Below are 13,515 nucleotides of genomic sequence, written 5' to 3' on the forward strand. Positions count from 1 at the left end.
CCAATGCAAATCCTGTTTTGTGTTGCTACTCTTCCAGCTCTGGGTAACAGCTTTGCAGCAATCACACATCACTAGGACAGCAGTAAGAACATATCAGCATTGGTGGTTAAGTAGTAGAATTCTCGCCTCCCACGTGGGAGACCCGGGTCTGATTCCCGGCCAATGCAATTCCTGTTTTGTGTTGCTACTCTTCCAGCTCTGGGTAACAGCCTTGCAGCAATCACACCCCGCTAGGACAACTCTCTGAGCATATCAGCATTGGTGGTTCAGTGGTAGAACTCTCGCCTGCCACGCGGGAGATCCAGGTGCGACTCCCAGCCAATGCAAATCCTGTTTTGTGTTGCTACTCTTCCAGCTCTGGGTAACTGCCTTGCAGCAATCACACCCAACTAGGAGAGCAGTATGAGCATATCAGCATTGGTGGTTCACTGGTAGAATTCTCGTCTGCCACGCAAGAGACCAGAGTACGTTTTCTGGCCAATGCAAATCCTCTTTTGTGTTGCTAATCTTCCAGCTCTGGGTAACAGCCTTGCAGCAATCACACCCCACTAGGACAGATGAATGAGCATATCAGCATTGGTGGTTCAGTGGTAGAATTCTCGCCTGCTACGCGGGAGACCCAGGTCTTATTCCCGGCCATTGCAAAAGCTGTTTTGTATTGCTACTCATCCAGCTCTGGGTAACAGCCTTGCAGCAATCACACCCCACTAGGAGAGCAGTATGAGCATATCAGCATTGGTGGTTCAGTGGTAGAATTTGCGCCTCCCAAGCGGGAGACCTGGGTCCGATTCCCGGCCAATGCAATTCCTGTTTTGTGTTGCTAATCTTCCAGCTCTGGGTAACAGCCTTGCAGCAATCACACCCCACTAGGACAGCAGTATGAGCATATCAGCAATGGTGGTTTGGTGGTAGAATTCTTGCGTCCCACGCAGGGGACCCGGGTCAGATTCCTGGCCAACGCAGTTCCTGTTTTGTGTTGCTTCTCTTCCAGCTCTGGGTAACAGCCTCGCAGCAATCACACCCCACTTGGAAATGTGTTTGAGCATATGAGCATTGGTGGTTTAGTGGTAGTATTCTCGCCTGCCACGTGGGAGACATGGGTCTGATTCCCAGCCAACGCAATTTCTCTTTTGTGTCGCTACTCTTCCACCTCTGGGTAACAGCCTTGCAGCAATCACAACCCACTAGGACAGCAGTATGAGCATATCAGCATGGGTGGTTCAGTGGTAGAATTCTCGCCTCCCACGCAGGAGAGCCGGGTCCGATTCCCTACCAATGCAATTCCTTTTTTGTGTTGCTAATCTTCCAGCTCTGGGTAACAGCCTTGCAGCAATCACACCCCACTAGGAAAGATGTATGAGCATATCTGCATTGGTGGTTCAGTGGTAGAATTCTCACCTGCCACGCGGGAGACCTGGGTCTGATTCCCGGCCATTACAAATCCTGTTTTGTTTTGCTACTTTTACAGCTCTGGGTAACAGCCTTGCACAATCACACATCACTAGGACAGCCGTAAGAACATATCAGCATTGGTGGTTCAGTGGTAGAATTCTCGCCTCCCACGTGGGAGACCCGGGTCCGATTTCCGGCCAATGCAATTCCTGTTTTGTGTTGCTACTCTTCCAGCTCTGGGTAACAGCCTTGCAGCAATGACACCCCACTAGGACAACTCTATGAGCATATCAGCATTGGTGGTTCAGTGGTAGAATTCTCGCCTGCCACGCAGGAGATCCAGGTGCAACTCCCGGCCAATGCAAATCCTGTTTTGTGTTGCTACTCTTCCAGCTCTGGGTAACAGCCTTGCAGCAATCACACCCAACTAGGAGAGCAGTATGAGCATATCAGCCTTGGTGATTCACTGGTAGATTTCTTGCCTGCCACGCGGGAGACCCGAGTACGTTTCCTGGCCAATGCAAATCCTGTTTTGTGTTGCTAATCTTCCAGCTCTGGGTAACAGCCTTGCAGCAATCACACCCCACTAGGACAGACAATCGAGCATATCAGCATTGGTGGTTCAGTGGTAGAATTCTCGCCTGCCATGCGGGAGACCCGGGTCCAATTCCCGGCCAATGCAAATCCTGTTTTGTGTTGCTACTCATCCAGCTCTGGGTAACAGCCTTGCAGCAATCACACCCCACTAGGACAGCAGTATGAGCATATCAGCAATGGTGGTTTAGTGGTAGAATTCTCGTGTTTCACGCAGGGGGCCTGGGTCCGATTCCCGGTCAACGCAGTTCCTGTTTTGTGTTGCTTCTCTTCCAGCTCTGGGTAACAGCCTTGCAGCAATCACACCCCACTAGGACAGATGATTGAGCACATCAGCATTGGTGGTTCAGTGGTAGAATTCTCGCCTGCTATGCGGGAGACCCGGGTCCGATTCCTGGCCAATGCAAATCCTGTTTTGTGTTGCTACTCTTCCAGCTCTGGGTAACAGCCTTGCAGCAATCACACATCACTAGGACAGCCGTAAGAACATATCGGCTTTGGTGGTTCAGTGGTAGAATTCTGGCATCCCACGCAGGGGACCCGGGTCCGATTCCCGGCCAACGCAGTTCCTGTTTTGTGTTGCTTCTCTCCCAGCTCCGGGTAACAGCCTTGCAGCAATCACACCCCACTAGGACAGATATTTGAGCATATCAGCATTGGTGGTTCAGTGGTAGAATTCTTGCCTGCCACGCGGGAGTCCAGGGTCTGATTCCCACCCAATGCAATTTCTCTTCTGTGTTGCTACTCATCCAGCTCTGGGTAATAGCCTTGCAGCAATCACACCCCACTAGGACAGCAGTAGGACCATATCGGCATTGGTGGTTCAGTGGTAGAATTCTCGCCTCCCACGCAGGAGACCTGGGTCCGATTCCCAGCCAATGCATTTCGTCTTTTGTGTTGCTACTCTTCCAGCTCTGGGTAACAGCCTTGCAGCAATCACACCCCACTTGGGCTACAGTATTAGCATATCAGCACTGGTGGTTCAGTGGTAGAATTCTTTCCTGCGATGAGGGAGGCCTGGGTTCCATTCCTGGCTAATGCAATTGCTGTTTTGTGTGGCTCCTGTAACAACTCTGGTTGACGGCCTTTTAGCACTCACATAACACAAAGGCAAAAAACAACATGAGTCAGCATTGGTGGTTCAGTGGTGGAATTCTCGCCTGCCACGCAGGAGACCCGGGTCCAACTCCAGGCCAATGCAATTCCTGTTTTGTGTTGCTACTCTTCCAGCTCTGGGTAACGGTCTTGCAGCAGTCACACCCCACTAGGGCAGCACTATAAGCATATCAGCATAAATGGTTCAGTGGTAGAATTCTTGCCTGCCATGCGGGAGACCCGGGTCCGATTCCTGGCCAATGCAATTCCTGTTTTGTGTTGCTACTCTTCCAGCTCTGGGTAACAGCCTTGCAGCAATCACACCCCACTAGGACAGTAGTAAGAGCATATCAGCATTGGTGGTTCACTGGTAGAATCCTCGCCTGCCACGCGGGAGACCCGGGTCAGATTCCCAGCCAATGCAAATCCTATTTTGTGTTGCTACTCATCCAGCTCTGGGTAACAACCTTGCAGTAATCACACCCCACTAGGACAGCAGTATAAGCATATCAGCATTGGTGGTTTAGTGGTAGAATTCTCGTTGAAGTAAAGCCAAAACATTTAATGAAGTAAAAAGAGATGATGGGGTAGTTGTAGAAACAAATGATGGAATATTGGAAGAAATTAAAAATTACCATGACAAGTTATTTAGTGCAGAAGGTGTGATAGAGGAGGACAAAGCAGAATTACTAAAACAAATAAAAACAACAGCAGGAGAGATAGAAAAAAAGGAATGTGATGAACAAATAAACGAGGAAGAAATAAAAAGAGCAATTAACGAGTTAAATAAAAATAAAAGTCCAGGAATAGATGGGTTGGGGAATGAGTTTTATATAGTTTTTAAAGATATTTTAACTGGAATTTTAAAAGAGGTATATGAGGAGATTTTTAAGGAAGGAGAATTAAATGTAAGAATGGGAATGAGATTAATGAAATTGATATATAAAAGGAAAGGAGGAAAAAATGATTTATAGAATTACAGACCAATAACAATGCTAAATACAGATTTAAAAATTTTATCTAAAGTTTTAGCCAATAGACTAAAAGAAATAATGCCAAATATAATAAAAACAAACCAGGTATACGGAGTAAAGGGAAGAGATATAGCGGACACAACAATTAGCATTAAAGACACAATAAGATACATGAACGAAAAGAAAAAAAGAGGCTTTTTAATTAGCTTGGATTTTGAAAAGGCATTCGATAGAGTTGAGCACAGTTTTTTATTTGATATTTTACAGAGTTTTGGATTTGGGGAGAATTTTAAAAAATGGATTAGTATTTTATACAAAGGGGCAAAAACAAGGATTAAATGTAATGGTTTTTTAACAAAAAATGTAAACATCACACGATCGATTAGACAAGGGTGTCCGCTATCAGCTCTTTTATATTCATTAGTGGCAGAACCCTTGGGATTAATGATAAAACAAGATGAGGGGATAAAGGGAATAGGACTGGATGGACAAGAAACAAAAATATTCCAATACGCAGATGATACCACTCTTTTAATGAAAGATATCGAAAGTGTAAAGAAAGCGATGCAAATAGTGCAAAAATACTGTCGAGGATCAGGAGCAAAAATAAATGACAGTAAAACGGAATACATGAGATTAGGAGAGGTAGGGAATTTAGCAGAGCTGTTCACTTTTATAGAAACTAAAGAAATCAAGATTTTAGGAGTTTTAATGGGGAAGGATGAAAAGAAAGCAGATGATACAATGTGGGAGGAAGTGCTTGGAGGGATTGAGAAAAGATTAATATTCTGGAAAAACAGGACATTAACATTAAAAGGGAAGGTTTTAGTGTTAAATGTTTTAATGGTGTCAAAGTTGTGGTATATTTTATATGTGTCTGCAATGCCGATGTGGGCAGAAAAAAGGCTGAAAAAATGTTTTTTAGATTTTTTATGGGAGGGGAAACAAACAAAAATTGCACATGCTACTTTAATAGGGGAAGTGGATAAGGGAGGACTGGGGTTGATGGATGTAGAACAAAGAAAAAATAGTTTGAGGGTCAAAATAATAAAAAAGTACTTTGACAAAGAAACTGAAGCAACGTGGAAAGGAACTGTGGGATATTTTTTAAATAAATGTGGTAATTTTAATTTGGGGGACAGTATTTTATGGATGAAAACAAAAAACTGGATGGCGGAGAGGGTGCCGGATTTTTATAAAGAATTGTTAAGAGCTTGGGGCAAATTTTTAAACAATGTGCATTTTAAACCTCTAGGGAGAGAGAACATTTTAAATCAGCCTCTTTTCTTAAACAACTGCATTTTAAATCAAGGGAGGGAGATTTGTTTAAAGAAATGGTGGGTGGCAGGAATAGTTAAAGTAAGGGATATTTTATATGAGTTTAAAGAAGGTTTTTTTTACCAGTACAATGCATTATTGATGCCATGGAAGAAGCAAAGGAAGAATATAGCAGACAAGAAATAAAAAATAAGTACCAAATAATTAAAACTGCAATCCCTCAAGAATGGATTCAAAAAATTAAAAAATAAAGAAGATGACGTTGATGGAATGGAAGTGTATGTGAGAATAGGGGAGAAATTGAATGATTTTAAGGAATGTACGGTGAAAAGTTTTTATTGTGTTTTTAGGGATGCAGTTTTTAAGAAACCTTTGACAAATGAATACTGGATGCAAAAATACAAGATAACAAATGAGAACAACATATGGGAAAACATGAGAGGTATTTTTTTACAAACAAAACTGGCAAACTTAGAATATTTTATTAGACACAGAGTGATTTTTACTGATGCTATTTTACATAAAATTGGGATGGAACAAGATGCAACATGTAAAGTGTGTAACGAAGATGATGAGGCGCTTTTACATTTATTTTTACATTGCAAACAGTTGGATGATTTTATTGAAAGATGTAAAGAAATGATCTCAGTATTAAAAGGGGAGGAAGAAATGGAATGGAATAAGGTTTTAATGTTGGGGTTTGGAAAATGAATGTGTATGTAAAAACAAAAAGCTTATTAACTTGCTGGTAATGTTGATGAAAAGCGCAATATGGGAAAGAAGAGTTGTAATGAGGAAGGAAAAAGTGCGACTAAATGTATGGAACATTTTTAAAAGAAAATTTGTAAAGTATGTACAATGTTTGTTTTATTACTTTTATCATGAAGAAAAAGTTGATGTTTTTTACAATGTTTTTACAGTTGAAGTATGTCAGTTTTTAAAGGACTGTGAATTGGACATTTCTCTTTTAAAGCACTGAAAGGACCCTGGAAATAAGACCATCGACCACCAATGAACTGCTTTTGAAATGAGATATCTTGTGCAAATATGTGTAAAATGTAAAATTGTAATTGTATGAATATTTCTTAATAAAAAAAATAATAAAAAAAACAATACAGAAGAGGACAGAAATGAGCAAGAGGATAAAGAAATGGAACTGGGAGAAGGAGCAAACAAGGAAGAAGGAGACCCAAATAATAGACAATTTGCTGAGGAACAAAATGATGCGGACACTATAGAACTGAACAATGAAGAGAGACAAGAGAAAACAAGGACTGAGGACAATGAAATAAGAGCAATAAATGAGGTAAGAGCAATGGATTTTGAAAGGGGGAATTATGGACTGGAAAAAAAAGAAAAAGGAAAAAAGATAAAAGATTTAAAATCAAGATCTAAAAGTGGCCTAAACATTGAAATGGTTCTACAAAGGCAGAAAATAAGAAGAGAAGAGATTAAAGAAAGAATGGAAAGGAAAAAATTTGAAAAAGGAGATGCAAGAAACATTTGTTTAAGTGACAGTGACTCAGAATGAATGGTGGTTATTGGTTTATCCAATAATTATACTAATGAGTAATGTATGTGTGGTATCATTGAATGTAAGAGGATTGTCCAAATGTGAAAAGTTTGAAAGATTAACGTGTTTGACAAAAAAGTGTGATATATTATGTTTACAAGAGACAAAGTGGGAAAATGAGATTAAAAATGAAATGAGAAAATTATGGAATGGTGAAATATTTAGTAATGGGAATATAGAAAAGAATAGAGGAGTTGCAATTTTAATAAAAAGAGGGATTTTTGAGAAAGTAGAATTAGACTATAAAGACACTAATGGAAGAATAATAATTGTAAAAGTTCTGTATGGTGGGAAAAGTTTTAGATTATGCAACATACATGCACCAAATGAGGAAAAGGACAAATATAACTTTTATAAGGAAATAGATAAGCTAATAGAAAAGAATGAAAACATATTTATTTTAGGAGATTTTAATATTGCCATGCAAAAAATAGATATAGATGACTCAATGAATTTTAGAACAGACAGAGGGAGGAATGAACTACAAAATTTAATGAGAAAATGTGATTTGGTAGACGTATGGAGAGAGCGGAATGGTATGAAAAGAGAGTATTCAAGAAGAGAAATTGCAAATAGGATTTTAAAGCAAAGTAGAATTGACTTGTTTTTATGTAAGAAAAAAGAAGTACAATATTTTAACACAATTTTATATAAACCCTATAGTGAAAGTGATCATGATTTTTTATGGATAACAATTAATTTTAATGAGATTGAAAAAGGACCAGGAGTGTGGATACTCAACACTGAGCTGTTAAAAATAGAAAGTTATAAAAGGGATATAGAAAATATAATAATTAATAGTGTGAATGATGAAATGTTTGAAACAGAAACAGGTTTATGGTGGGATAATCTGAAAAATAGAATAAAAGAATACTCAATAAATATATCAGAAAAAATACAAAAGGCAAAAAAATTCAAAGAAAATAAAATTAGAAAAGAATGGAATGAAGAAATGAGTAAAGTAAATGGGATAAATGTTGACAAAATAATAGAATTACAGGAAAAGCTGAAGAAAATTGAAGAAGAAAAGTGTAAAGGAGTAATTATTAGAAGCAGAGCTAAAGACATTGTAGAAGGAGAAAGAAGTACAAAATACTTTTATGAATTAGAAAAAACAAGACAGAGAGCAGCTATAATAAAATGTATAAAAACACAAGATGGGAAAACTGTAGAAGACAAAGAGGGAATTTTAAACGAAACTAGACGATTTTATAAGGAACTATTTACAGAAAATGGAGTAAATATAAATGATGAACATTTTTTATTAGGAAAAATAACAGCAAAATTAAATAAAGAGGACAAGGAAATGTGTGAGAGTGAGATAACAGATTTAGAAATAGAAACAGCTATTGATCAGTCGAGAAATGGGAAAAGTCCAGGAATAGATGGACTACCAGTTGAGTTTTATAAAGTTTTTAAAAATGTTTTAATTCCTATTTTAAATGAAATATACAGTGATATTTATGAAAAAGGGGAGTTAACTAATAGTATGAAGAAAGGAATGGTGAAAATGATTTATAAAAGAAATGGAGACAAAGGAGACTTAAAAAATTATTAGGTTTTAGGTTTTAGCTAATAGATTGAAAGTAGTTGTACCTAACATAATCAAAACAAATCAAGCATATGCAGTTTTAAAAAGAGACATAACTGATGTCATAAACAATATAAGAGATATAATATGGTATATGAGAGAGGAAAAAGAAACAGGATATATAATCAGTGTCGACTTAGAAAAAGCTTTTGATAGAGTGGAACACAAATATATGATGGATGTAATGGAGAGATTTGGTTTTGGAGAAAGATACTTACAATGGATAAAATGTTTATATGCAGATATAACAAGCTGTATAAAAGTAAATGGTTTTTTAACTAAAGATTTTAAAATAACAAGATCAATAAGACAAGGATGTCCAATGTCAGCACTATTATACACACTTGTATCTGAAACATTGGGATTAGCAATTGATAATGAAACGCAAATACGAGGATTATGTATAAAAGGAACAGACTTGGAACACAAAATATTTCAGTATGCTGATGATACCACTTTAATAGTAAAAGATATTAAAAGTATTGAAAAAGCAGAGGAAATTTTAAACAGATATTGTAAAGGAACAGGAGCAAAAATTAATAAGGAAAAAACTAAATGAGAATGGGAAAAATAAATGTTTTACCAGAAAAAATAAAATTTAAAGAGGAGAAAGTTGATATGAAAATTTTAGGTATAAGGGTTGGTGAAAATGAAAATGAAACAAGGAATTTAATGAGGGAGGAAGTTTTAAAGGGAATGGAGAAAAGATTACATTTCTGGAAATTAAGAGGTTTGTTTTTAAAGGGGAAAGTTTTAGTTTTAAATTCCTTATTTTTATCAAAAATGTGGTATGTTTTAGGTACAGTGAGTTTGCCAATGAGTGTGTATAAAAAGATAAAAGCTATTGTTTTAGATTTCTTATGGGATGGAAAACCTTCCAAAATAGCGTATGACACCATAATTGGTAAAGTTGAAGAAGGAGGCTTAGGTTTAATTGATCCTCTAATCAGAATGAAAAGCATAAGAATTAAAACTGTAAATAAATATTGGAAAGAAGAAAAACATGTATGGAAAGATGTGATGAGGTATTTTTTTAAATAAATGTGGGGAAATACAAGAATATATATTATGGATGAAGCCCAAAGAGAATATGATGAATAAAGTTCCAGAATTCTATAAAGAGGTTATTAAAGCATGGGGAGATTTTAGAAAGCATATTGATTGTTCATTTAGTAAAGACGAGATTTTAAAGCAACCGCTGTTTTTAAATGAATACATTAAAGTAGGGAATAATACTATTTTTTATAAGAAATGGTTTAATGCAGGAATAAAGCAAATTAAAGATATTTTATATGAAGTGATACCTGGTTATGTACAGGCGCACGTAATAAAAGATGCAATAATAGAAAACTATGAAAACGAAACTAAAAGAGTTATTGAAAAGCAGCTTAACAACTTGAAAAAAAATATACCAAAAGAATGGAAAGAAATTATAGAAAATAAATTGGAAATGCACAGAGATGAAGGAAGGGTGATAAACTTTAAAGAAAATCAATATGCTTTTAAAGATGGTATACTGAAAATGTTTTATTCTTGTTTATGTAAAGACGTGTTTGTAACACCCAAAGCAGAAGAGTACTGGAAAAGGTTATATCCCAATATTGAAAAGAAGGAAATATGGCAAAATTTAAGAGCTTGGTGGAAAAGTCCCGTTTTAGAGAATTTTGATTACATTTTAAGACAAAACTGTTTATTAAGTGAAATGAGATTGTGTAAAATAGGTTTGGCAAATGATGCAAGATGTAAAGTTTGTAATGAAGAAGATGAAGGTATATTACATTTGTTTTTTAAATGCAAAGAGTTAAAATGTTTGATTGGAAAAATTAAAGAAATGTTAAATGAAATGGGGATTGAAAATGAGGTTGTTGATGAGGAATGGGAAACATTATTTTTATTTGGTTGTAAAACAGAAGGTAAAAACACAAGGTTCATAAACTTCTTTTTAACAGTTGCAAGAAATGTAATATGGAATAGAAGGAATATTGTGAAACAAAAGAATGGCAAATTGTCTGTGTGTAAATTGTTTCAAAGAAAAATGTCTGAACTGCTTAATGCTCTTTTCTATTATTGTAACATGAATGACAGGATTGATGTATTTGAAAAAGACTTTTTAAATGGGAATACATATGTTCAAATGGCTTTATATAATGTAAATGTATTATTACCTGAATGTAACTGTTTTTAATTTTTGATATAAAATAAAGTAAAAAAAAAAAAAAAAGAAATGCCCGATCTCATCTGAACTCGGAAGTAAAGCAGGGTCGGGCCTGGTTAGTACTTGGATGGGAGACCGCCTGGGAATATCAGGTGCTGTAAGCTTTTCGAAGTGCTTCATTTGGCAGCTGCTTTAAATAGCCAACGCTTGACAGCTTCTTTCGCTTACGGCCATACCACCCTGGAAATGCCCGATCTCATCTGAACTCGGAAGTAAAGCAGGGTCGGGCCTGGTTAGTACTTGGATGGGAGACCGCCTGGGAATGCCAGGTGCTGTAAGCTTTTCGAAGTGCTTCATTTGGCAGCTGCTTTAAATAGCCAACGCTTGACAGCCTCTTTCGCTTACGGCCATACCACCCTGGAAATGCCCGATCTCATCTGAACTCGGAAGTAAAGCAGGGTCGGGCCTGGTTAGTACTTGGATGGGAGACCGCCTGGGAATACCAGGTGCTGTGAGCTTTTCGAAGTGCTTCATTTGGCAGCTGCTTTAAATAGCCAACGCTTGACAGCCTCTTTCGCTTACGGCCATACCACCCTGGAAATGCTGGCTGGAGGGTGGTTTTTTGCTTGTGTTTTTTGCTATGGAGCAAACAAAGGACGGATTGATGGCAAACGACCCTGGACTGGATGCAGAGACACGAAAGGAATATGAAACAGGACTGGATGACGAGACAAGAATGGTTAAAGACAACGGACTGGAAAATGGACAACGAGCTGGACAACGGAAAAGCCAAGTAGGTGGAAGAAAGTATTTAAAGGAGGCAACAGTTATCATTAATGTGGAAGATGTACAGGAAGTAAGAGCAGAAGATATTATTAAAGCGGTGATTGAAAAGTGTGGACATGGAAAAATTCTGGCTTTAAGACCAAGACAAGGAAAGGAGTACGAACTAACAATGGAAACAGAGGAATTATGTGAACAATTGACTGACAAACTGATGATAAATGGGGTGAACTGTGAAATTAAAAAGCTTCATAATAGGGATTTTGTTGTTTCCTTCATGCACCTGCCGGTCTATCTTGAAGATAAGGAAATACTGGAGAAATTAGATACTTGGGGAGTTTGTCCCATATCTAAAATTAAACGAAGGTTTTATCCGGGTACCGACATAGAAGACGGAACAAGGTTCCTTAAAGTGAGGTTCCCTAAAGAGGTGGCATCCTTGCCATATAGCACAAAAATGGAAACAGCAGAAGGGACGCAGTACTTCAGGGTGATGCACAGCCATCAGGTGAAGACCTGTAGGCTGTGCATGAGCCCGGAGCACATGCTGAAAGACTGTCCAGAATTCAAGTGCTACAAATGCGAGGAAAGGGGGCATTTTGCAAGAGACTGTATCACTGTCAGGTGCCCGGAATGTAAAAATTTTTTAAACAAGTGTGAATGCTGGATGGAAGGAGAGGAAGGAGGAGGAGAAGATCAGGACCGGCTGGTGCATGAAGAAAACAACAATAGGGAAGAAGATAATGAAGCAATAGAAAGGACAATGGAGGAGGAAATGAATAACAATGAAAAAAAGGAAGGAGAAAACGAAAATAAAGAGAATGAAGTACAGTTATCAGGACAAGATGGACAGTGGTCACAAATGGAAATATCGGACAGTTTTAAAACTTTTTTAAGCACGGTGGAAAAAGAGGAACTAAGAAAGACTGGTCAAGCTGAAGGAATGGCAAATGATGAAGAAACAAGGATGGAAAATGTGGATAAGAACAAAGTGGAAAGAGGATTTTTAAGAAGAAGAACTTTTAAGGTAAAACCAAACTTGGACATGGCAAAGAAAAAAGTTTTAACAAAGAACAGAGCTAAATATGTAAATAGGTATGAAGTGTTAAGGGGACTGGAAGAAGATGAAGAAAAATGATGTTTTTAAAATATTTTATCTATTTTAAAATGCTTTTAATCTTTGTCTCTTTTAACGGAAGAAGTTGTTGGTTGAGAGCGTTGGAAGGAGATGAAGGACAATGAGGATGTGTAGGTTTTTAATTTCATTTTTATTTATTTTAATGGTTTTAAACTGTGTGTCTTTTAATGCAAGGGGACTGATGGGAAAAGATAAATTTGAGAAAATAAGAGAGAAATGTAAACACAAGGAAGTGATAGGTTTACAGGAAACAAACTGGAAAGAACATGCAATGGATGATTTTAAAAAGTTGTGGCAAGGGGATATTATATATAATAATGGTGATGGTAAATCTGGAAGAGGTGTTGCTTTTTTAATAAGGAAAGATGTTTTAAACTTTAAAAGAATTGTGTATAGGGATAATTATGGAAAATGTTTAGTAATAGAGGTGAACTATGAAGGACATGAATTAATAATAGCAAATATACATGCACCAACAGAAGATAAAGTTAAAAAGGATTTTTTGAGGTTTTAAATAAAGTATTAAAAGGTTTTATAAAAAATAATAATGATGGGAGATTTTAATACTGTTTTTAGAAAACAAGATATGGCTGATGGAATGGTTTTTAAATCGGATATAGGAAGAAAGGAACTAAATGAGTTAATAAAGGAAAATAGTTTAGTAGATATATGGAGGGAAAGGAATAGAGAAAAAAGAGAGTTTTCAAGGAGAATAATAGTGGGGAATTTTATATGTCAAACGAGAATAGATTTTATTTTATGTACTAGAAATATTGAAAATTTTATAGAAAACATACAGTATGAAGAGAACCGTTTTAGTGATCATAAGCTCTTGCATTTTAAAGTGAATATAGAAAACATACAAAAAGGACCAGGGACTTGGATTTTAAACACAACCATTTTAAAAAATGAAGATTATGTTAAAAATATCAAAGAAATAAT

At 37.0% G+C, this 13,515-nt stretch overlaps 6 non-coding genes across 6 annotated transcripts; all 6 read left to right on the forward strand.

Moving 5' to 3' along the window:
• Window positions 1-732: 732 nt before the first annotated feature.
• On the forward strand, window positions 733-803 carry trnag-ccc (transfer RNA glycine (anticodon CCC)). Its single transcript has one exon. It is a non-coding gene; the product is annotated as a tRNA-Gly (tRNA).
• Window positions 804-1,526: 723 nt separating this feature from the next.
• Window positions 1,527-1,597, forward strand: trnag-ccc (transfer RNA glycine (anticodon CCC)). The gene has a single exon. It is a non-coding gene; the product is annotated as a tRNA-Gly (tRNA).
• Window positions 1,598-2,003: 406 nt separating this feature from the next.
• trnag-gcc (transfer RNA glycine (anticodon GCC)) lies at window positions 2,004-2,074 on the forward strand. Its single transcript has one exon. It is a non-coding gene; the product is annotated as a tRNA-Gly (tRNA).
• A 724-nt stretch (window positions 2,075-2,798) lies between these two features.
• On the forward strand, window positions 2,799-2,869 carry trnag-ccc (transfer RNA glycine (anticodon CCC)). The gene has a single exon. It is a non-coding gene; the product is annotated as a tRNA-Gly (tRNA).
• An 8,005-nt stretch (window positions 2,870-10,874) lies between these two features.
• Window positions 10,875-10,993, forward strand: LOC137493481 (5S ribosomal RNA). The gene has a single exon (XR_015488636.1). It is a non-coding gene; the product is annotated as a 5S ribosomal RNA (ribosomal RNA).
• A 58-nt stretch (window positions 10,994-11,051) lies between these two features.
• On the forward strand, window positions 11,052-11,170 carry LOC137493495 (5S ribosomal RNA). The gene has a single exon (XR_015488652.1). It is a non-coding gene; the product is annotated as a 5S ribosomal RNA (ribosomal RNA).
• The last annotated feature ends 2,345 nt before the right edge of the window (window positions 11,171-13,515 follow it).

Source organism: Danio rerio, chromosome 4, assembly GCF_052040795.2.
Source record: "Danio rerio strain M-AB ecotype USA chromosome 4, GRCz13ab, whole genome shotgun sequence".
NCBI classification, from domain to species: Eukaryota; Metazoa; Chordata; class Actinopteri; order Cypriniformes; family Danionidae; genus Danio; species Danio rerio.